Source organism: Lissotriton helveticus, chromosome 12 (genome assembly GCF_964261635.1).
Source record: "Lissotriton helveticus chromosome 12, aLisHel1.1, whole genome shotgun sequence".
Taxonomy (NCBI): Eukaryota; Metazoa; Chordata; class Amphibia; order Caudata; family Salamandridae; genus Lissotriton; species Lissotriton helveticus.
The window spans coordinates 534,708,149-534,730,977 of NC_136073.1; positions in this window are offsets into that span (position 1 = coordinate 534,708,149).

Below are 22,829 nucleotides of genomic sequence, written 5' to 3' on the forward strand. Positions count from 1 at the left end.
GAATGCAAAGGTGTTTTCATTTATCCCCAGTAATTCCGTCCCTCTCTGCTCGTTCACTCTGAAGCAATTGTCTGCTGAGAAAAGCGAAGCTGACAGAGAAGGTCGCCGAGACCAATTGCTAGTCCCAGCATACAAATGCGCCTTTTAGCTGCCTGCTCCGCAAACACTGACCATGTCCTGGTATTGATAAATCCTTGAAACGACTCTAATGCGTCTTCATTTCTGAAAACAACTGCCTTGAAGGTTGTCACGAGAAAATCAGCCGCCTGGACACTGAAGGATTCTATAGGCTGGCGCTGGCGTGAAGATTAACAGATAATAACACTTCTATTAGAATCACTCGGCCACGCTGCACTGATCTCATCAGGGAGGCCACGGCAGGTTTAATATGAATGAAGCAGTTTTGGAATTAATCACACAGGGGTTTTATTACGGTTCACGGGGTTTCGTGTTCAAATTGCATTGTTTGCAATATTTATGGACAAGATTGGTTGCCATTATTAAGTGCAACTCTTCCACTTGGCGTCGGGCGTGCTGTGTTAAAACACAGAGTCATTCTTTTAAAGTAAACCCTTTCTAAACTAGGCACAGAAAAAAGGCAATTACGTTTTGATTTACATTTTAATTTCACAGAATGCACAAAAAAGAACCCAATCTTTGTTTAATATTAAGTGTAGCAAGGAGCTACACTTCCTAAATATACAATGCTAAGTGGATGTTTTTTTCAATAAATTCTTTTTATTTGCATCCCTAATGCCAAAGGTCATTTAAGCAGCACGCTGCAGACGGTCTACACATCATTTGACATTAGGTGGAATACTGCCATAATTCCCCACCAAGACGTCTGTAATGCATTAGAATAACTGCAACTTCTTTCAGAATTGTTTGTAATTTGCAACAAGGCGTGCATGCATATGTGTAAAAAAAATAAGTTTAACCATGTCCTACACAGGAAACAACATTTACAACGCAGGCATTACCAGAAATGCCTTTACAAGAAATACCTTACAACGCAGCTACCTTTACCACGTAGCTACCTTTACCACCCATGCCATTACCACGCTTGCCATCAGGTGCGCAACGCCCATTGGACTCAAAGGGCTTCAGCCCGCCCCCGTCGTGTGTGTCAGCCCGGGATGAGACAGCTTTCCGGGCACACACACAGCCGCACCCGAGCACTTCACAGGTCTTTTAAAGACCTTTTGTTTGTTAATGAGGCTTTGATGTCCACCCCCCTGCTTAGAGCCCGTGTAGTTCCACTCTGCCTTTTGCCTGAAGAATCAGCCCCCCAAAAAAAGATTTCTTAGCCCCCCCCCTCCGAAATTTGACTCTAGTTGCGCTTCTGCTTGCCATTCCTACGGAAAAGGCATTACCACGCATGCCATTCCCACGTACTTGTGGATAACTCTATGCTTGTGTCTATGCTCATGGCTTTTGATTTATATTTATTTAGAAGCTTAAATATGTAATTAGTATTTTATGCTTTAAAAGTAAAATTAATGGTATACATATTTAACACATTAATGTAAGGGTGTATAACACACAGATGTGAGGGGCAGAAGGTTTTTAATAGTCAGGTTTTATTTGTAGTACCTGTGTATCAATTTAAAAGTAATTTTAAAAATATTTGTTTACATTGGGAAACAATAAAAAATATATCTAAGGGTGTAATACACCCAGTTAGGCATGGAATATCAGGGATTTAGGGGTGTTGGGTGGGGTAGTGTAATACTCAGGCATTATAGAAATACCGAGTATTTATTTATAACTTTCTTTTTATCAATGTGAACTTTGAATTGATAAAAAAACAGACATGCACGGGAGTAACGCCCATTTTTAGGCACGGGATGTGAAGGACATAGGGGTATTGGCTAGGGGAGTGTATTAGTATCCAGGTTTTAATTTTAATACCCGAGTATTAAAAGTACTCTAATTTAAATATATCTAGTCATATAAAAAAAAGCGAAAAACATCTAAGGCTGTAACATCCACCATTAGGCACAGCTTGTGAGGGATATAGGGGTAGTGGAAAGGAAATTGTAAAAACACTCAGACATTAATTATAATGCCAGAGTATTAATGTATAAGCTATTTTTAATATACCTATTGTAATTTATAACAAAAATAAAAAATATGTTTAGGGTGTAACACCCACCTTTAGGCATGGAATGTGAGGGATATAGGGGTATTGTCTGGGGAAGTGTATTAATACTCAAGCATACATTTTAAAACCCAAGCATTACATTTTACATGTAAACTCATTTGTTGCAAAGATTGGAAAACATCTTAATTATGTATATATTAGTTATATAAGACTCCCTGAAAATTAAAGCATAAAATTAAAAAACGAAATGTGACAAACTTAGTACAGTTAAAAAAACTTTTATTAACAATAAAAGACACCACATATTTTGTTTTAATTTAAGAACATAGCAAATAATTTGCAAAATTCTCAAAGAAATACAAAAAATATTGAATATTATTAAGTATTTTTTATAAATGAGTTAAATATTTTACAACAATATGATTGTAAATAAATACATTTATTATTGGTTTTTCCCATGCTTTCCCATGGAAGTCAATGGGGAAAACTGTCCTTTGTTACTCTTTACCTTTAGACTTCCTGTAGGCGGTTGTGCATCTGTTTCTACAGTCGGTGGAGTGTTGCAGTCAAGATTGATGGGAGGACGACCTACATTCAGGTAAGAACAATTGAATTTAATATTTAAAATGTATATGTGGGTAAGTTTATTGTAAGGAGAGTGGAGGGAAGTAGATAGATGTAGGATAGTAGTCAAATGCATGTTTTGAATAATTTAAACTCATTTTCATTCCTATGCAGGTACCAGTTGTAGGCCCACGTTGGGATGATTGCATTTTCTCCAAATTCGGTTTAGAAAAGAAATTTAGGAAAAGGTATAGTACATTTTTTAAACCAAGTTGAAATAAATGCAGTATTTTTTTAGATGATGTTTGAAATATTGGCAAAGCACATGGATTCCCAAGATCGAGTACAGTTAGTTGAAAAATAGGGAAATCTGGTTGCTGTTATATTTTTTTATCAACATGTTTTTTTTCTGAATCCAGCATATCTTTCCTGCAGATTTATTAGATTGGTTAATTCTTGGAAGAACTTCATAAATGACTTGGATGGTGGTATTTTTCTGTGGAATGAGGATGTCACAAAATAATTTGTTGAGTTTTTTGACAAAAACACAAATGGTTTGGGATTTTTTTTCTTGGGATTTGCATTTTTTTTAAATAGCACAGGTATTTATCCAACTATTTAGTTGTTGTAAATGGAGTCTTTGCAAGCCTCTTCTTTTTTCTTTCGATTGGGTGTTCATCACTGTCAAGGAATATGTGTCACACAGTTTGAAGTAGTGGAGTACAAAAAAATCCAGATGACTGATGTATTTGAAAAATCACCAGGAGTTGAAAAAAGAAACATTATCAGATAAGAATCCTGATATCCCTTTCATTTTCTAAAATAATTTCAAAAACACCACTCTAATTGATACAATAAGTAGTCAAAACAATCAAGTAACTTAGAGTAGGTGTTAGTAAGTTTTAAAAATGTAGTATGTGTACAAGATTGTCCAGGCAGTCAGAAGTCACTATCAACGAAAACTATTCAATTTGGCCCAATAGTCGCTTGAACATCTCTTTAGTTGTTATAGGAGCACATGATATAAGACTACCTGTCAATAGTTGCACTATTCTCATTCCTTGGAAACTTTGCTCCTTCTTCAAAATTTCCAAGAAAGCATGCTAGTTAGTGTGAGGTCTACTAATAGATTTGTTGAAGGAGTTGTGCCATACTTCTATGGAATTTGTAGTATTCACACCTCCCTCTAAGAAGGTCATGTAACAGTTCCACCAGTCAGTAGGGAACCTTGGCTTCCTCCTGTGACCCAACCTGTTTAAATGGCCAATCCATTGTCATCAAAATAGTTTAGTAATGGTGCCAATGTATCTTCATTTTGGGGGAAAAACTGATTCTATAATTGAAGTGTAGAACTCATCCACACTGTCAGGAGTACAAAGCATAACACCAGTAGTTTCTTTAATTTAAACTGTAGTTTACTGTCTTTTATGAAATCTTCAACTAAGAATTTTCTTTGGATTTTGCATGAAAAAGCCTGAGAAAAGTGAAAAAGAAACATCCTTGAATTTGGTATTCGGATAAAATTTAGCAACAGTATTATTCATGGGTAACTCAAAATCAATAATCACTTTTCTAGGACTTCTATTCATTCTTTTAGCTTTTACCACTGTCACAAATTCAGTGTAGTTTGCAGTTTGCTTACCAGGCAGTAAACTGCTAACTAAAGGAACTGTGGTGAATTTGATGTTTGCGTGAACAGTGTATATTTCGGTGAATGGGTGGGGTGATGACTTAAAGTTGCCATCCATCATCCAAATATCATTATTCTCTAGTGTTACAAGGTTATGAGGGTGTACTAAAGATTAGAATTCTTTTCAGAGGGTGTTCATTGAGGTGTAAAAGGAATGTTTAATTTATGAAAGTTACAGTTAGTTCAGGTGGAATGGTAATATCAGAGTAGGTTCTGGGGAGAGACATGTTGGGGATTACTTGCTTGTTTTGTCTCTGTATAACTCTACGGAGTTTAGGAATAGTTGGCATATAACTTGCTGCATGCATACAGATGTTTTGGGATACCTCCTTCAAGACTAAGCAACAGGGTTCATTGCAGGTTGAAAAAGGTATTTTTAATTGTGGAAATTTTGCCTAACTCCAATCTCCATGGCTGAGTGGTTATGCTCATTGGTCATTTCAAATGTATCACCCAGAGTAACTGCTCTGCCTGTGCAATGGGATAAACAATATTGCACAAACCTCCAATGACTCCTAGGCTCAGTTCATCTCTCCTTACAATAAAGGTATCCACCATACTTAAGGAGTCAATTTCCTCTGCGTGATTGCACATAGCTGGCCTGTTTTCTAGATGCCACACTGTATATCTGTAGAAACAGGGGAAACCTAGAGGCTTGTGTAAATGTGTTGTATCAAATAAGTGTTTCATTTACAACCTGCAAAATAAAATGTGTTATGGCATCATTTTTTGACTGCCTAAGGACTGTCTGAAACCCATACTTTCAATTCAATGGATGTATTCTGTTTGAAAGAAATGTATTAGTGGTTGTCGCCTGTGGAAAAAAAGGTAAATTAATTGCTAATTTAAAAAAACTGTTTGGTCAAATCGTACCTCCGCTGGTTTATTTCTCTGTGAGGTGTAGCTGATGCAGTGAAGGAAATTTTGTTTGGAGTTTTTTTTTTGATGGATTACTCCTTTCAGGGTTTCTCTGATCTGATCTGTAATGAGAAGAACAGCAACAATCAGATTTTTTTTAATGATAGTGCAGTTTTTATGTTAAGCACTGTACCTGGTAAAGGAAAAAAAAGATCATGGCATTGTTATTTTCATACATTTCATTGATAGTATTTTTATTTATTTAGCATACATCTTTGAGAACTGATTGATCTTTGAATTCTTTTTTGGTTATGCCTGAGAAAGATGTTGCTTAGTTTTGATTTTAAAGTGATGTTTAAAAAACAGTTTACCTCTCAAAGGGCCAGATGTAGGTAGGCTTTTACCGGGTGGTAACGGCCGAATTCGGCCGTTACCACCCGGTAAAAGCAATTTGACATGTAGGGCCCTGTAATTTACAGACTCGGTAAATTTACCGGTAGGTAAATTTACCGAGTATGTAAAATACCGAGTCGGTATCATTACTGATTCCGGACAATTGGTATGTAGGTGGGACTCTTCTGAGTCCCACAAGCAGTACCACATCGGTATTTTACCATCAAATACTACTTGATGGTAAAATACCGTTTCTGGTGTGCATGCACATGTGTGCATGCACACCTATGCCATATGACAGGCAGACCTGCCCTTAGGGCAGGTATGCCTGCCACATGGCACCCGAGCCTCTTTTGGGGGTGCCAGAGGGTGTCAAAGTGACACCCCCTGCACCCTTGTGACAGTCGGTATTTTCCGATGTGGTAAATACCGACCGGTATATGCCCAATCAATCCTATGGGCTTCAAAGCCCATAGGAATGCATGGGCATTAACTGGTCGGTATTTACCACATCGGAAATTACCGACTGTTTCCGATTCGGTAATTGCACATCTGCAATTACCTACATCTCGGTATTTTTATTTTCCGACCTCTTAAATACCGAGTCGGTGTGACTCGGTATTTAAGAGGTCGGTAAATAAAAATTACCTACATCTGGCCCAAAGTCTTTCACTTTTCAACAAGTGCTGGTGCTGATGGATGAAGCGTAGATGGCACATTTTAACATGCTATTTTGCCGTTTGGTGGGAGTGCGTGGGTTTAAGACAACATTATCCCCTCCCTCCTTTCTGCGCAGTATTCAGACCAATGCACGGGGGTTTTATGTAATTAGGACGCAAAGTTTTTCACTTGCTCTGCTCCTGACCCCGTAGGCATATACTGGAATGAATTGTAATTTTATTTTAATTTAATAAAATTTTTATTACAACCAGAGCACTCAGCATGTGAGATGGGGCGGCCCCAATATTTAATACTTGAATTTGGTAACTGTATTTCTGAGGAGGTTGCCCCTATCCAAGATGGCCACCATTGTCAGAAGGAACAACATAGAGCCCCCGTGCTCGTTAATTTCACCTGCGAGTTTCTCGGGTTGGCTGCGTGTCAGGGTGCGTTTTTTTTTATTTAAATAGCACCCCAAGAAAAATTCCGAAGATATAAATTATGACGGGTATCATTACACGTACACGTCTTCCCTACCTATGATGGCCGCTGTGCTCGTAGATGGGCCGGCGCATACACCACTTCCGTGTGTGGAGGCGTGGCAAGCTCCTGTGTTTAAAACCGAGCGGCAGCGAGAGCAGCTTGTCGTAGCTCTACACGCGCCGGAGGGACTCAGCATCGGTAAGCACACGAGCGCACTGGCTGTTGTGTATTTTGCAGAAGCTGTCCACAGTAGGTTTGGAAGACGCGTGAAAGGTACAGTGAGGGTTGCATTAGGGACCGTTACGGCGTGTGAAGAATAGTGGTCTTTGTATGCTATTGTAGATAAAGGAAGGAGGCAATACCTTACCAATCGCAACAAACTCCTTAGTGACTAGAGATTCATTGACAGACTGCATAAATTTTTCTTGATGTGGGCATGCGTCTGCACAATTTAAGAGGAATGATGGGGATGTTACCTTGCTTATCTCTTGGCTTGATACACTTTGCAGGGCGCTCGGCATTGAGGGGCTACCCGGCAGACACGTGATCTCTTGACACGGGGTCCTTTTTATGAATGGTGGTTGCAGGTATGCAGTGAGACAGCAACCACTAGGTATGTGGAGACAATTGAACATTTACAAAATGTATACAACTTACACACTGAATCTTCTGGGTTCTTTGAGTGATTGTGGTTCTAGATGCATTATCTTTTCGTCACCTAATGTTGGTTTATTTTAATGTCATCACAGGTCTTGGGATTCACCAGGAGTGAAGAATAAGAACTTAGAAACCCCCATAGCCCTGACGAAGTTGCCTAAAATTTCCGGCAATGAAACATGTGTAGGAAGGTGGATATCTGTCTATGGTTACCCCCAAACTTTTTGCCTAGTGTTTAGCTGGTTTTTGACTTAGTTGGCCTGGGATCCTGCTATTCAGGGCCCCGGGCTGATTGCTCTCTCCTTAAAATGGACTCCATGTACCTTAGGTACATACACAATTAGAATTGGTTCACCTTATTGGCCCCTGTAACAGTGTACCCAGGTACCCAGGGCATAGGTGCTTCCAAGGCCTACCAGGGGCTGCAGCCCGTATTGTGCCACCCCTGGCCTGGCCTCCATATTTGACACAACTGGCTGATCACTCAGCTGGGGTAAGTCGGTGTAACCACCCCTTACTTAGGTGTAGTATGCCTATACCTAATCCAAAATGGACACATATGTTCCTATCAGCCACTCCTATGGAAGGCCTCATCAATCCTGGAGGCAGAGTGCTTGGAAATATGTGAGATGGTGCTCTGGCATGAGCTGAGCCTGTCTGCAGCTTTCGGAACCATGTCCTTTAGCTGTTTCATGATAATGCCATACCATATACTCTTAAGTGCATTATAATCCTCGCGGTTAAGTGCTATCTTTGGTTTGGCTTTATCAAAACATGTCTAGTAAGGTGTCATACGAATTGGAATACTACCCCGTCGCCAGTTCTAGCGACGGGGGTAGCATTCCACCCTTCTAGAGGGACACGACATGTACATAACCTGAACCCCGGTTAAAGTTAAACAGAGCCTCAGCATCACAAAATGGATGCTGCCACCACAGACACAAGTCTGACCTCCTGCTGCTGGGAGTCCTTCCAGCGAGGGCAGCTTGGACAAAGGGTTTCCTGCCTTGGGAGGTGCTAGCACCACCCCAGACAGGATTTTGTGTATTGGGTGGGACAGGGCCGAATAGAATCAGACATGCCTGGGGCACACAAGGTGTCCCCGTGCATTTGCCAGTTCAAACCGGTGCTGGGGCTCTCCAGCCCCAGCCTTGGCGCGAAACTGCACAAAGGAAAGGGGGTGTAACCGCCCCCCTTCCAGGTCCCACCAGAGGAGGGACCTAGTAGGTGATCCGACCCATAGAATTTGAATAAGAGTAGGAGCTGTGTCCTGAGACTTCAGATCATCCTGAACTCGACTTAAAATAAGAAGAAACCTGTACTTCGACATTCTGCTGCACAGAAGACTGAAGAGAATCTCCCTTGTGGCCAAGGAGTGACCACCCTGTGAATACAGGCACCAACCAGCAACTCGACATCTGCTTTGCCGCCACCTCCCGCCGGAGCCCGAGCCCAGAGCCTGACAAGACCCTGACTCCCAGACATCTCACAGCCCAATGCACAGTCCCTGCAAAGAAGGGACCCGTGGAGGCACCGAGAGACGTAGGACCGGACCTCTTGAAAGACCCCAGAGAAGCTGACTGCGCAGCACCCAAGGCACCCCCGATGATGTGCTTTGGGGTTTAAGAAACCCTTACCTCGAGCAGCATTTGCACCGAAGATCAGCCCCCCAGCATCTCCACGATCTGCGTGGGGCCCTTTTGCACTTTGCCACTCGACGCGCCATCCCGGCCACTTGCCACGTGGCTAGCAGCCATCTTGGCGACGAAAACTACAACTTACACCACTGGTCAGGTTGCTCCAGACTGGCCCTTGCTCTCCTGAAAAGGAGCACCCGCTCTAACCTTGTTGGTCCGAGTGAGAAGCTTGCATCGATTCCTGCGTGGCTTGCTTTAGCCAAGGCCTGTTTGCTCCAATCAAGTTGCCGACACCGCCATCAGCGAGAACCTGCATAGGACAGCTCGTGATCGACTCCTGGACATCCTTGACCTCTTCGTGTCCACGTGGCTGCAGAGACAATCTTCACTTCATCACCTGTTTGCACCCGACATTGCCTGGTTCCATCCTGGTTCCACGGTAGTCACTGGCTAGTGACTTTGAACATTGTCCCCTCTGCTTTCAGGTCTTCACCTCTTCAGGTCCACCCTTGGATCCACCGGAACTCTCCTCGACGACCCGCCTGCAGCATCTTCAGCTCCAGGCACCATCGACCTGCGTGACGAAACCCGACACTACTTCGCACCTGTGCACCCGCTTCCTGTGGGTGAGGTAACTCAGCAACGCCGGTGTTCCCACACTGGTATACACCTCTAGTGCCTGTGTCTAAAGGTTTGTCTTTGTAGGTTCATCGGAAGGTTCCTAAAACAGTAACATTGTAACTTTTGCGCACCATTGACATTGCATTGGTGCATGCGTGCGCTTTCCGCACTGCACCCGAGTCCCGCGGGCCTTTCCCGACTTCATCACTGCTAGTCTCGAACAGCTCCAGCGATTCCCCAGGCCCTCGGCCTCTTCACTTTCCCCATAGTGGTCCTTATACCACTATTTTAGTATATGGTTTAGGTGGCCCCTAGGGCTCATCCATATTCGTGCAACTTTTGTATATTTAAACTGTGTTTTGTTTTAACGCTATTGCTTCTGTGCTCATAAAAAGTATAGGGGATAATTGTAGAAATAAATCTATATATATTTTCAATATATATCTGTGTGGTGTCCTTTCATTTGGTATTCAAGGGGATTGTGTATGGTAAAACAGCTTGCTTCACATGCCTTTACAGAGTTTAGCCTAAGACTGCTTAGTCCATGCTACCCCTAGGATAGCTTGTCTATACGGTTGACTTTACAACCTCCACCATAAGGGTTGCTTGGCATGGTACAAGGTGATCACTAGAACTAGTGAGCATCATATACCAGGCCAACTTCTCACATTGGTGAGCAGCGGATTGGGATTTGAGCTTGCTGTTGTTTTACCATTACAATCTTTGAGAGTATTATTTGAAAGATCATACAGGTACCTGATAGGTACACTAAAACAAGACTAATATACTTAAGTTCTACTGAACTTAGTTGTTGTAGAGGATAGGGAGTAGCACACCCTGACTACAACTACTAGAGAGGTTTAGTAGGTAAATACAAGAGTAGGTAGATTGCAACATATCCACCCACACTAGAGCAATGTCTGGAGCAGAGGGATCCACTGGACCTATCTCTGTTGAGAGTGACCCTCCAAGGGCACCATCCAAATTTGCTATCTTTAATTTTAAAGAATTGAGGCAGCTGTGTTCCTTAAGAGGAATCAAAACGGGTCCTACCCCTACAGCAGATCACCTCAGAGAGCTTTTAGAAAAGTCTGAAGCTCTAAAGACCTCCAAACCAGGCCCCTCAGGGAATGGAGATGGAGGCTCTCCCACTGAAGATGATAGCACTGATGCCCCTGTCCCTGTCATCCAGATAGATGAGGATAGCCAGACCTCTGGGGATACTCAGCCTGAGGATGAGGAAGAAGAGGAAGAGGAGGAAGAAAGTGGGTCTGATGATGAGAGAAATAGTCAGGTGCTAGTCAGCAGGCTTAACCAGACTAACTTAAGCTTATTTGGGACTGAAGTTGGATCCAACCCATTCAGACCCCCAAGTGGACTTAACCAGGAGCCCAGGAGGAGGAGGAATCACTCAGGTGAATCCAATACCTCCCATGCTTCTAGAGGTTCTCATGGTCACTCCAGAAGGGAGTTGACTAGCCCTCAAAGAAGGGAACATGAGGCCAAAATGAGAGAGGCTGAACTTAGGATCCAGAAGCAAGAATTAGAAGTTGCCCTGGCCAAAGAGAAACTTGCTAGAGCAAGGCAGCCTAGAGAGAGTGGATTAGGATCCACTGGTGGCAGCACTATCCGTAAGGATAAAGACAGGTCCTATGACAATAGAAACCTGAGTAAGATTGTGCCCCCCTACAAAGTTGGGGATGATATCCACAAATGGATGACTGCACTTGAGAGAGCCTGCAAAGTACAGCAGGTCCCTCAGGATCAGTGGGCAGCAATCTTGTGGCTCTCCTTTGAAGGTGGAGGCCGAGACAGACTCCTCACAGTTTGTGATGGGGAGTCTAGAAACTGCCTGGTCCTGAAGAGTGCTCTGATTGATGGGTTAGGCTTAACAACTGAACAGTACAGGTTAATGTTCAGAGATACCCAGAAGACACAGACTCAGGACTGGTCTGAATTTGTTGAATGTGCCACTAAGGCTCTGGAGGGCTAGTTGCTGGGAAGTAAGGTTACAGACTATACAGGATTGTATAATTTAATTATGAGAGAGCAAATCTTAAGTAATTGTCAAAATCAGCTTCTACATCAGCACCTGGTGGACTCTGATCTGAACTCTCCACAAGAATTGGGTTATGGGGCAGACAAATGGGTCAGAACCAGGATCAGGCCTAAGAACCAGGGTGGTGACCAAAAGAAAGTGACTACCAAGCCTCAATAGAAAGGTGGGGATATAACCAAAGAGAAAACTTCCCCAGGGGCCCAAAACTCCAAGGATGGGGGTGGGTCCCAAAACACTTCCTCTACACAGAAAAAGCCTTACTGCCATGCCTGTAAACAGGTTGGCCATTGGAAAACAGACAGCTGTTGTCCAATGAATGGTAATAAGGAAAACCTCCAGGTAAAGCTCCAACACCTCCTGTCACTGTTAGCAGTGGCCCCCCAGGTGGTGGGAGCACCCCCAAGAATTTGGGTGGGTTTACCTTTGGAACAGAGGTGGACTCTTGCCTGACCAGGTCCCCAACTGATCTTGTCTATGAGGCTGGCATGGGGTATGCCAATTTCACTGATTGCCCAAATACATTGAGCAAGTATAGACAAGAACCCCTTATCAATGGTTTGAAAGTTGAGGCCTACAGAGACACAGGGGCTAGTATCACCATGGTGACTGAGAATCTAGTCCCCTCTAGGCAACTTTTACCTGGTGCCACATACCAGGTGACAAATATTGATGGAGTTCAGAAAAATCATCCCATAGCAGTGGTAAATCTCAGCTGGGGAGGAGTCACTGGCCCAAAGAGAGTGGCAGTGTCCTCAAACTTGCCTGTAGATTGTCTACTGGGGAATGATTTGGAAATCTCAGCCTGGGCTGAGGTTGAACAACAAACCCATTCTAAAATGGTAAATCTCCATGGAAAGGTTAGTGGGGCTGTGCTGGCCACAGCCCCAATACAAGATGTCCTTCCTGAAAAGGTTGGTAGGGCTGAGCAAATCTCATCCCCATCTTCAGTAGAAATTCTTCCTGAGAAGGTTAGCAGAGCTGTTATGGTAACAGCCCATACCCAAACCGAGTCTCCTCCTGAAAAGGTTGGTGGGGCTGTGATGGCCACAGCCCAAACTCAAACTGATACTTGTGTTGTGAAGCCTGAAAAGATGGATCACTCCACACAAACAGAGAGCATTGAGGAGGAAGAGAAATCTCCCTCCCCCCGGACTTTAGGAAAGGGTCAGCCTCCTCAGGGAACTGATCTTACCCCTTGTGAAGAAACTGCCCCAGAGGTAGTCAGGCCTAGCCTGGCAGAGCCCCTGATGTCAGTGGACCCTTCCAAGGTGGGACCCAGTCTGGAGCAGGTATCCTGCCCCTCTCTACCTTGCCTTAGTCAGCCCAGGGCTGCAGAGGACAAGAAGGACAGTGAGCCCCAAAGGGCCCCCTGTCATATAAAGCACCCACATCAACAGATTTGGGGCACCGAAGCTAGCAGCCCTAGCCAGGTGAAAACTTTAAAAACTCCTGAGGGATCCCCCTTAAAATTAGTTAGGGACCTCCCACAGATGGATTCTGTTGGACACAGCCAAACCTGGGACCCAAAGGGCCCAAACCTGAACTGTCCCTCCAGTAAGCCAACCAAGGGGACCCAGCCTCCAGCTTTAGGTAGCCAGAGGTTGACGCTGAGAGCACAGCGCAACTCAGTCAAAGAAAGAAAGGCCTACATGGTGGGAAGTGATTGGAGGAAGCTGAGTCCTACAGAGGAATCTCACTTCAGTACTCCATCTCAACATCAGCCTTTAACTTTGCCAAGGCACACCACAGGTAGAGATTCCCTATGGTGGAGACCCTCAGATACCCTTAGGGTGAGGGATTGCTTAGTGGACCATGAGACAGGGGGTAACCAAGCCAGAGCTGGTACTTCCTTATATGGCCGCTTAGGCAACATAGGCTTACCTGGTCAAGGATAGCCTTATCTCCTTTCGTTTGGGGGGGGGGGGTTGTGTAGGAAGGTGGATATCTGACTATGGTTACCCCCAAACTTTTTGCCTAGTGTTTAGCTGGTTTTTGACTTAGTTGGCCTGGGATCCTGCTATTCAGGGCCCCGGGCTGATTGCTCTCTCCTTAAAATGGTCTCCATGTACCTTAGGTACATACACAATTGGAATTGGTTCACCTTATTGGCCCCTGTAACAGTGTACCCAGGTACCCAGGGCATAGGTGCTTCCAAGGCCTACCAGGGGCTGCAGCCCGTATTGTGCCACCCCTGGCCTGGCCTCCATATTTGACACAACTGGCTGATCACTCAGCTGGGGTAAGTCGGTGTAACCACCCCTTACTTAGGTGTAGTATGCCTATACCTAATCCAAAATGGACACATATGTTCCTATCAGCCACTCCTATGGAAGGCCTCATCAATCCTGGAGGCAGAGTGCTTGGAAATATGTGAGATGGTGCTCTGGCATGATCTGAGCCTGTCTGCAGCTTTTGGAACCATGTCCTTTAGCTGTTTCATGATAATGCCATACCATATACTCTTAAGTGCATTATAATCCTCGCGGTTAAATGCTATCTTTGGTTTGGCTTTATCAAAACATGTCTAGTAAGGTGTCATACGAATTGGAATACTACCCCCTCGCCAGTTCTGGCGACGGGGGTAGCATTCCACCCTTCTAGAGGGACACTACATGTACATAACCTGAACCCCGGTTAAAGTTAACCAGAGCCTCAGCATCACAAAATGGATGCTGCCACCACAGACACAAGTCTGACCTCCTACTCCTGGGAGTCCTTCCAGCGAGGGCAGCTTGGACAAAGGGTTTCCTGCCTTGGGAGGTGCTAGCACCACCCCAGACAGGATTTTGTGTATTGGGTAGGACAGGGCTGAATAGAATCAGACATGCCTGGGGCACACAAGGGGTCCCCGTGCATTTGCCAGTTCAAACCGGTGCTGGGGCTCTCCAGCCCCAGCCTTGGCGCGAAACTGCACAAAGGAAAGGGGGTGTAACCGCCCCCCTTCCAGGTCCCACCCAGAGGAGGGACCTAGTAGGTGATCCGGCCCCTAGAATTCGAATAAGAGTAGGAGCTGTGTCCTGAGACTTCAGATCATCCTGAAATCGACTTAAAATAAGAAGAAACCTGGACTTCGACATTCTGCTGTACAGAAGACTGAAGAGAATCTCCCTTGTGGCCAAGGAGTGACCACCCTGTGAATAGAGGCACCAACCAGCAACTCGACGTCTGCTTTGCCGCCGCCTCCCGCCGGAGCCCGAGCCCAGAGCCTGACAAGACCCAGACTCCCAGACATCGCACAGCCCGATCCACAGTCCCTGCAAAGAAGGGACCCGTGGAGGCACCGAGAGACGTGGGACCGGACCTCTTGAAAGACCCCCGAGAAGCTGACTGCGCAGCACCCGAGGCACCCTCGATGCTGTGCTTTGCGGTTTAAGAAGCCCAACCTCAAGCAGCATTTGCACCGAAGATCATCCCCCCAGCATCTCCACGATCTGCGTGGGGCCCTTTTGCACTTTGCCACTTGACGCGCCATCCCGGCCACTTGCCACGTGGCTAGCGGCCATCTTGGCAACGAAAACTACAACTTACACCACTGGTCTGGTTGCTCCAGACTGGCCCTTGCTCCCCTGAAAAGGAGCACCCGCTCTGACCTTGTTGGTCCGAGTGAGAAGCTTGCATCGATTACTGCGTGGCTTGCTTTAGCCAAGGCCTGTTTGCTCCAATCAAGTTGCCGACACCGCCATCAGTGAGAGCCTGCGTGGGACAGCTCGTGATCGACTCCTGGACGTCCTTGACCTCTTCGTGTCCACGTGGCTACAGAGACAATCTTCACTTCATCACCTGTTTGCACCCGACATTGCCTGGTTCCATCCTGGTTCCACGGTAGTCACTGGCTAGTGACTTTGAACATTGTCCCCTCTGCTTTCAGGTCTTCACCTCTTCAGATCCACCCTTGGATCCACCGGAACTCTCCTCGACGACCCGCCTGCAGCATCTTCAGCTCCAGGCACCATCGACCTGCGTGACGAAACCCGACACTACTTCGCACCTGTGCACCCGCTTCCTGTGGGTGAGGTAACTCAGCAACGCCGGTGTTCCCACACTGGTATACACCTCTAGTGCCTGTGTCTAAAGGTTTGTCTTTGTAGGTTCATCGGAAGGTTCCTAAAACAGTAACATTGTAACTTTTACGCACCATTGACATTGCATTGGTGCATGCGTGCGCTTTCCGCACTGCACCCGAGTCCCGCGGGCCTTTACCGACTTCATCACTGCTAGTCTCAAACAGCTCCAGCGATTCCCCAGGCCCTAGGCCTCTTCACTTTCCCCATAGTGGTCCTTATACCACTATTTTAGTATATTGTTTAGGTGGCCCCTAGGGCTCATCCATATTCGTGCAACTTTTGTATATTTAAACTGTGTTTTGTTTTAACGCTATTGCTTCTGTGCTCATAAAGAGTATAGGGGATAATTGTAGAAATAAATCTATATATATTTTCAATATATATCTGTGTGGTGTCCTTTCATTTGGTATTCAAGGGGATTGTGTAAGGTAAAACAGCTTGCTTCACATGCCTTTACAGAGTTTAGCCTATGACTGCTTAGTCCATGCTACCCCTAGGATAGCTTGTCTATACGGTTGACTTTACAACCTCCACCATAAGGGTTGCTTGGCATGGTACAAGGTGATCACTAGAACTAGTGAGCATCATATACCAGGCCAACTTCTCATAACATGTTGGCGTAAAACATGGCTGATTAGTAACCATTTTTAAATGGGAATGCTTGCAGCTAGGAATAAAATTGGATGGCCAGCAAGCAGTACCCGGTTTTAATAAGTGAGAACACAAAAAATCTCTTTCCTTTTTGGTTTTCACTTAGGTTTTGTGAGCACATAAATGGTTAGTGTAGTGGGTACAACTAGGTCCACCACTTCTTCACTATACAAGCTTTGTTGAAAAGGGAACATATCAGTTCTTTTGGGTGATTATTATTTTTTTACATACACACTACGAAGAGAGAGCGACCAATGATGAGAAGTGGGTAGACTGGCAATTACAGGTCAGGAACCCCCTCGGGTGTTGCTACCGTGAGGCACTCTCTCTTCACACACCACACTTTTCCACAACTTAGTTTAGACCTGTGATGATAGTGTTTAGTACTAAAGGAGCACCTTGATGAAACGTAGTAGTGGAAATTAACACACTAGGAGGAGAATAAGATAACGTTACTATTATCCCCCGTGTTTCAAGTCATGATAAGTGCAACGTAGGTGGGGCCTTCTATTGTCTGAAATTTATTTGTCTTGAAGATGTTAAACTTCCTCTGCAACTGGGACATTACAAGGCCTGTCAAGTAAAGTATAATATCAGTATGTTGTAATGTTAATGTATTCCATTTCATGGCCACCCACTGTCCAGCACCTTTCCTAAGGCAAACACCCAGTGGAGTAGGCATAGTAATTTTGAGCCCAAGCACTGCCATGAACCTTCCCTGAGGCAAGCATACGGTGGAGTACAAATAGTAATTTTGACCCCACCACTGTCCAGCACCTTCCGTGAGACAAGCACCCAGTGGAGTAGGAAGAGTAGTTTCGCCCCCAACCACTATCCAGCACCTTCCCTGCGGGAAGCACCCAGTGGAGTTGGAATAGTAGTTTTGACCCCAGCCATTTTGACATTTTAAAGGAGGGTTCATATTGGTCGCTATCTAAAGTCCATTATTATTGTTAGCTGTGTACTAGGAAAATAGAAAATATATTGTTATGTTTATTTTCAGACATTTTATTTGATGGGAATACACATTTTTAAATATTTTGTTTTTTGTAAAAAAGGACTAAGATATTTTAGTGTTCTTTTTGGGTATCCTGTTGAAATTAATTTCCTAACTTAAGGGCCAATTAGGATGGCGGATGTATCGCCACCGCCATGCAGGCGGTTGCGATCCGTCCGCCATCCGTCACCGTCCGCCAGCATTTTACCCCCCGCCATATTACAATGGCAGGGGGACCGCGGTGGACGGAAAGACCGTCCGCCACTTTTCCGCCGCGGAAAAGGTCTAATATGGTGGCGGTGTCTATCAGACACCACCAGCCATATTAGGATGGGCTTCGGGGTATGCCTTTTCGTGGCGGCAATGCCGCCATTGAAAGGCATACAGTCTTTGGTTTGGGGGCCCGTTGAGGGCCCCCAGGGTGAAGGGGGGGTGCACATGGGGGGTACCTATGGTACCCCCCCAGCATTTCAATGTACAACATGACAGGCACCGCGCGGTGCCTGTCATGTTGTGCATTGAAATGTACAACGTGCATTTTTAGCATTGCGGCAGGCGGCACTGAGAGCACCGCCCGCCACAATGTTAAAAATGCTGGATGCGCCCGCCACTGTGGCGGGCGCATCATAATTGCTATGGCGGGACCGCCGCACACGTGGCGGACGGTCCCGTTTCCACCTAATGGACCCCTTAAATTTGTAAAATGCGATTATAGAACAAAATACCTTTGAAGATTTTTCAACAAGTGTTTGGGCGGATGGTTTGGAGTTCAGATTATCGTGAATTGCTAACTTCCTTGAATGTAGAGAAATTGCAAAGTCTGTAAAAAAAATGTATATCAGTATGTTTTACTGAAAATATCTTGCATTAAAAAACCAACCACTGTCCAGAAACCTTCCCAGAGGTCAGCCCCCAGTGGAGTAGTAATAGTAAATTTGACCCCCCAGCACTGCTTAGCACCTTCCCTGAGTTCAGCTCCCAGCAAAGTAGTAATAGTAATTTTGCCTCCCACAATTGTCCATCACCTTCCCTGAGGTCAGCCCCTGCAGAGTAGAAATAGCAAATTTGACCTCCAAGCACAGTCCAGCACTTTTCTGAGGTCAGCCCCCGGCAGAATAGTAATAGTAAATGAGACCCCCAGCACTGTCAAGTACCATCCCTGAGGTCAGCCCCCAGCGGACATGTCATAGTAACTATGATGCCCCAGTACTGTGTAGCCACTACCCTGAATGTTTGGCCAAGACATCTCGCTATGGGGCCCACAACATTGGCCTCCGGAGATGGGTCCTCTTCCTACCCCAACTACGAATGCTCGTAATCTGGGGGTCCTCCTCGACAATCAATTGTCTTTCAAGCAGCACGTCGTGAAAGTCTCCGCCACCTGTACTACCATCATCAGGTGGCTGAGGAAAATCACGTGGATGCTGCCTGCTGACACCCTGAGAACGGTAGTCCAGGCTCTTGTCATCTCACGCCTGGACTACGGGAACATCTTACTCTTGGGTGCCAGTAAGGAGGTAACTAGGAAATACCAGTTGGTGCAAAATATGGCTGTTCGCCTTATTTGTAATCTTCCTGCTAGAACTTCGACCTCGTCTCACATGCGCAAACTGCATTGGCTGCGTATCGAGAATAGGATTAAATTCAAGGCTTTGTGTCTTATGCACAAAATCCTGACTGGAATAGCCCCACACTATTTATCTGTTCTAGTGCAGCACTACGTTCCCTCTCGCGCACTCAGGTCCTCCACCCAAAATAAAGTGAAAGTACCGCGTATCAAGAGAGCTAAAATGGGAGGTCGGTCATTCTCCCTGCTAGCCCCCTCTCTTTGGAACTCCTTACCTCTATCTTTACGTTCTGAAATGTGTTTTCTGACCTTCCGTAAGGGTATCAAGACCTGGTTATTTAATATGTAAGATGTTGATCTAATGCTCCCTTCACCTCGTATACTTTCTGTCTGCTTTAGCGCCGGGAAACCTCCGGGTAGCTGTGCGCTTAATCAAATGTAATTATAAATAAATAAATAAATAAATTCATCACCCGGTAAAGTAAAACACAAAATGTACTTAAAATATTTAAAATAAATATAGGGGTAGAAAATGCATTTACCTTTAATTTTTTTTGTGGGTCTCCTGAAGGCTGATTTGATATATCCACAGAGTCTCAATGTGGAGGCATCCATGGAGGATTGACAAGCCGGATGTGCGAGTGGAGGCCCATTGGTGGCCTTGAAACATCTCAGACAGCGGCACATAACTGAAGCACACACTACAAGACCTACAAATCAACGCTGACTCATATGAGTCGCCCATTGGAGGGCTCATATTTTTAAGTGGGAGGTGTGGCCTCTATGTCAAAATGACTGTCGCTCCGCTGAAGAGTGCAATGAGCACGAAACGCATCCGGCGTGAATCGACAGGCATGCTGTAGACTGGATCCGCCTGCCAATCCGGCCTTTAGCTCATGAAGGTTGCTGCAGTTGATGTCAGAGTGCGTCTCCAACAGGGGGGAACCTTGGAGCTTTGATTTACACGCGGCCTCCCAGCCGCGGTAGATGCACCACCCGGTAATTTGGGGCCACGGAGCTCCAAATTACGGAGTCTCAATGTGGAGGCATCCATGGAGGATTGACAAGCCGGATGTGTGAGTGGAGGCCCATTGGTGGGCTTGAAACATCTCAGACAGCGGCACATAACTGAAGCACACACTACAAGACCCACAAACCAACGCTGACTCATTTGAGTCGCCCAATGGAGGGCTCATATTTTTAAGTGGGAGGTCTGGCCTCTATGCCAAAATGACTGTTGCGCCGCTGAAGTGTGCAATGAGCACGAAACGCTTCCGGCGTGAACCGACAGGCATGCTATAAACTGGATCCGCCACGCCGATCCGGGTTTTACCTCATGAAGGTTGCTGCAGTGGATGTCAGAGTACGTCTCCAACAGTTGGGAACCTTGGGGGTTTGATTTATACGCAGCCTCCCAGCAGCGGGAGATCCACCACCCGGTAATTTGGGGCCACGGAGCTCTGAATCACGGAGTCTCAATGTAGAGGCTTCCATGGAGGATTGACAAGCCGATGTGCGAGTGGAGGCCCATTGGTGGGCTTGAAACATCTCAGACAGCGGCACATAACTGAAGCACACACTACAAGACGCACAAACCAACGCTGACTCATTTGAGCCGCCCACTGGAGGGCTCATATTTTTAAGTGGGAGGTGTGGCCTCTATGCCAAAATGGCTGTTGCGCCCCTGAAGAGTGCAATGAGCACGAAAAGCGTCCGGCGTGAATCGACAGGCATGCTGTAAACTGGATCCACCCGCCGATCCAGCTTTTACCTCATGAAGGTTGCTGCAGTGGATGTCAGAGTGTGTCTCACACAGATGGGAGCCTTGGAGCTTTGATTTATATGCGGCCTCCCAGCCGCGGGAGATGCACCACCCGGTAATTTGGGGCCACGGAGTTCCGAATCACGGAGTCTCAATGTGGAGGCATCCATGGAGGATTGACACGCCGGATGTGCGAGTGGAGACCCATTGGTGGGCTTGAAACATCTCAGACAGCTGCACATAACTGAAGCACACACTACAAGACCCACAAATCAAAGCTGACTCATTTGAGTCGCCCATTGGAGGGCTCATATTTTTAAGTGGGAGGTGTGGCCTCTATGCCAAAATGACTGTCGTGCCGCTGAAGAGTGCAATGAGCACAAAACGTGTCCGGCGTCATTCGACAGGCATGCTGTAAAATGGATCAGCCTGCCAATCCGGCTTTTACCTCATGAAGGTTGCTGCAGTGGATGTCGGACTGCGTCTCCAACAGATGTGAACCTTGGAGCTTTGATTTATACACAGCCTCCCAGCCGCGGGAGATGCACCACCCGGTAATTTGGGGCCACGGAGCTCCGAATTACGGAGTCTCAATGTGGAGGCATCCATGGAGGATTGACAAGCCGGCTGTGTGAGTGGAGGCCCATTGGTGGGCTTGAAATATCTCAGACAGCGGCACATAACTGAAGCACACCGTACAAGACCCACAAACCAACGCTGAGGCATTTGAGTCGCCCAATGGAGGGCTCATATTTTTAAGTGGGAGGTGTGGCCTCTATGCCAAAATGACTGTCGTGCCGCTGGAGTGTGCAATGAGCACGAAACGCGTCTGGCGTGAACCGACAGGCATGCTGTAAACTGGATCTGCCACGCCGATCCGGCTTTTACCTCATGAAGGTTGCTGCAGTGAATGTCAGAGTACGTCTCCAACAGTTGGGAACATTGGAGCTTTGATTTATACGCGTCCTCCCAGCCGCGGGAGATGCACCACCCGGTATTTTGGGGCCACGGAGCTCCAAATCACAGAGTCTCAATCTGGAGGCTTCCATGGAGGATTGACAAGCAGGATGTGCGAGTGGATGCCCATTGGTGGGCTTGAAACATCTCAAACAGCGGCACATAACTGAAGCACACAGTACAAGACCCACAAACCAACACTGACTCATTTGAGTCGCTCTTTGGAGGGCTCATATTTTTTAGTGGGAGGTGTGGCCTCTATGCCAAAATGACTGTCGCGTCGCTGAAGAGTGCAATGAGCACAAAACGCTTCCGGCGTGATCCGACAGGCATGCTGTAAACTGGATCCGCCCGCCTATCCGGCTTTTACCTCATGAAGGTTGCTGCAGTGGATGTGAGAGTACGTCTCCAACAGTTGGGTACCTTGGAGTTTTGATTTATACGCGGCCTCCCAGCCGCGGGAGATGCACCACCCGGTAATTTGGGGCCACGGAGTTCCGAATCACGGAGTCTCAATGTGGAGGCATCCATGGAGGATTGACAAGCCAGATGTGCGAGTGGAGGCCCATTGGTGGGCTTGAAACATCTCAAACAGCGGCACATAACTGAAGCACACACTACAAGACCCACAAACCAACACTGACTCATTTGAGTCGCCCTTTGGAGGGCTCATATTTTTAAGTGGGAGGTGTGGCCTCTATGCCAAAATGACTGTTGCGCCGCTGAAGAGTGCAATGAGCACGAAACTCGTTCGGCGTGAATTGACAGGCATGCTGTAAACTGGATCCGCCCGCCGATCCGGCTTTTACCTCATGAAGGTTGCTGCAGCGGATCTCAGAGTGCGTCTCCAACAGGTGGGAACCTTGGAACTTTGATACATACGCTGCCTCCAGCCGCGGGAGATGCACCACCCGGTAATTTGGGCCACGGAGCTCCGAATCACGGAGTCTCAATGTGGAGGCATCCATGCAGGATTGACAAGCCAGATGTGCAAGTGGAGGCCCATTGGTGGGTTTGAAACATCTCAGACAGCGGCACATAACTGAAGCACACACTACAAGACCCACAAACCAACGCTGACTCATTTGAGTCGCCCTTTGGAGGG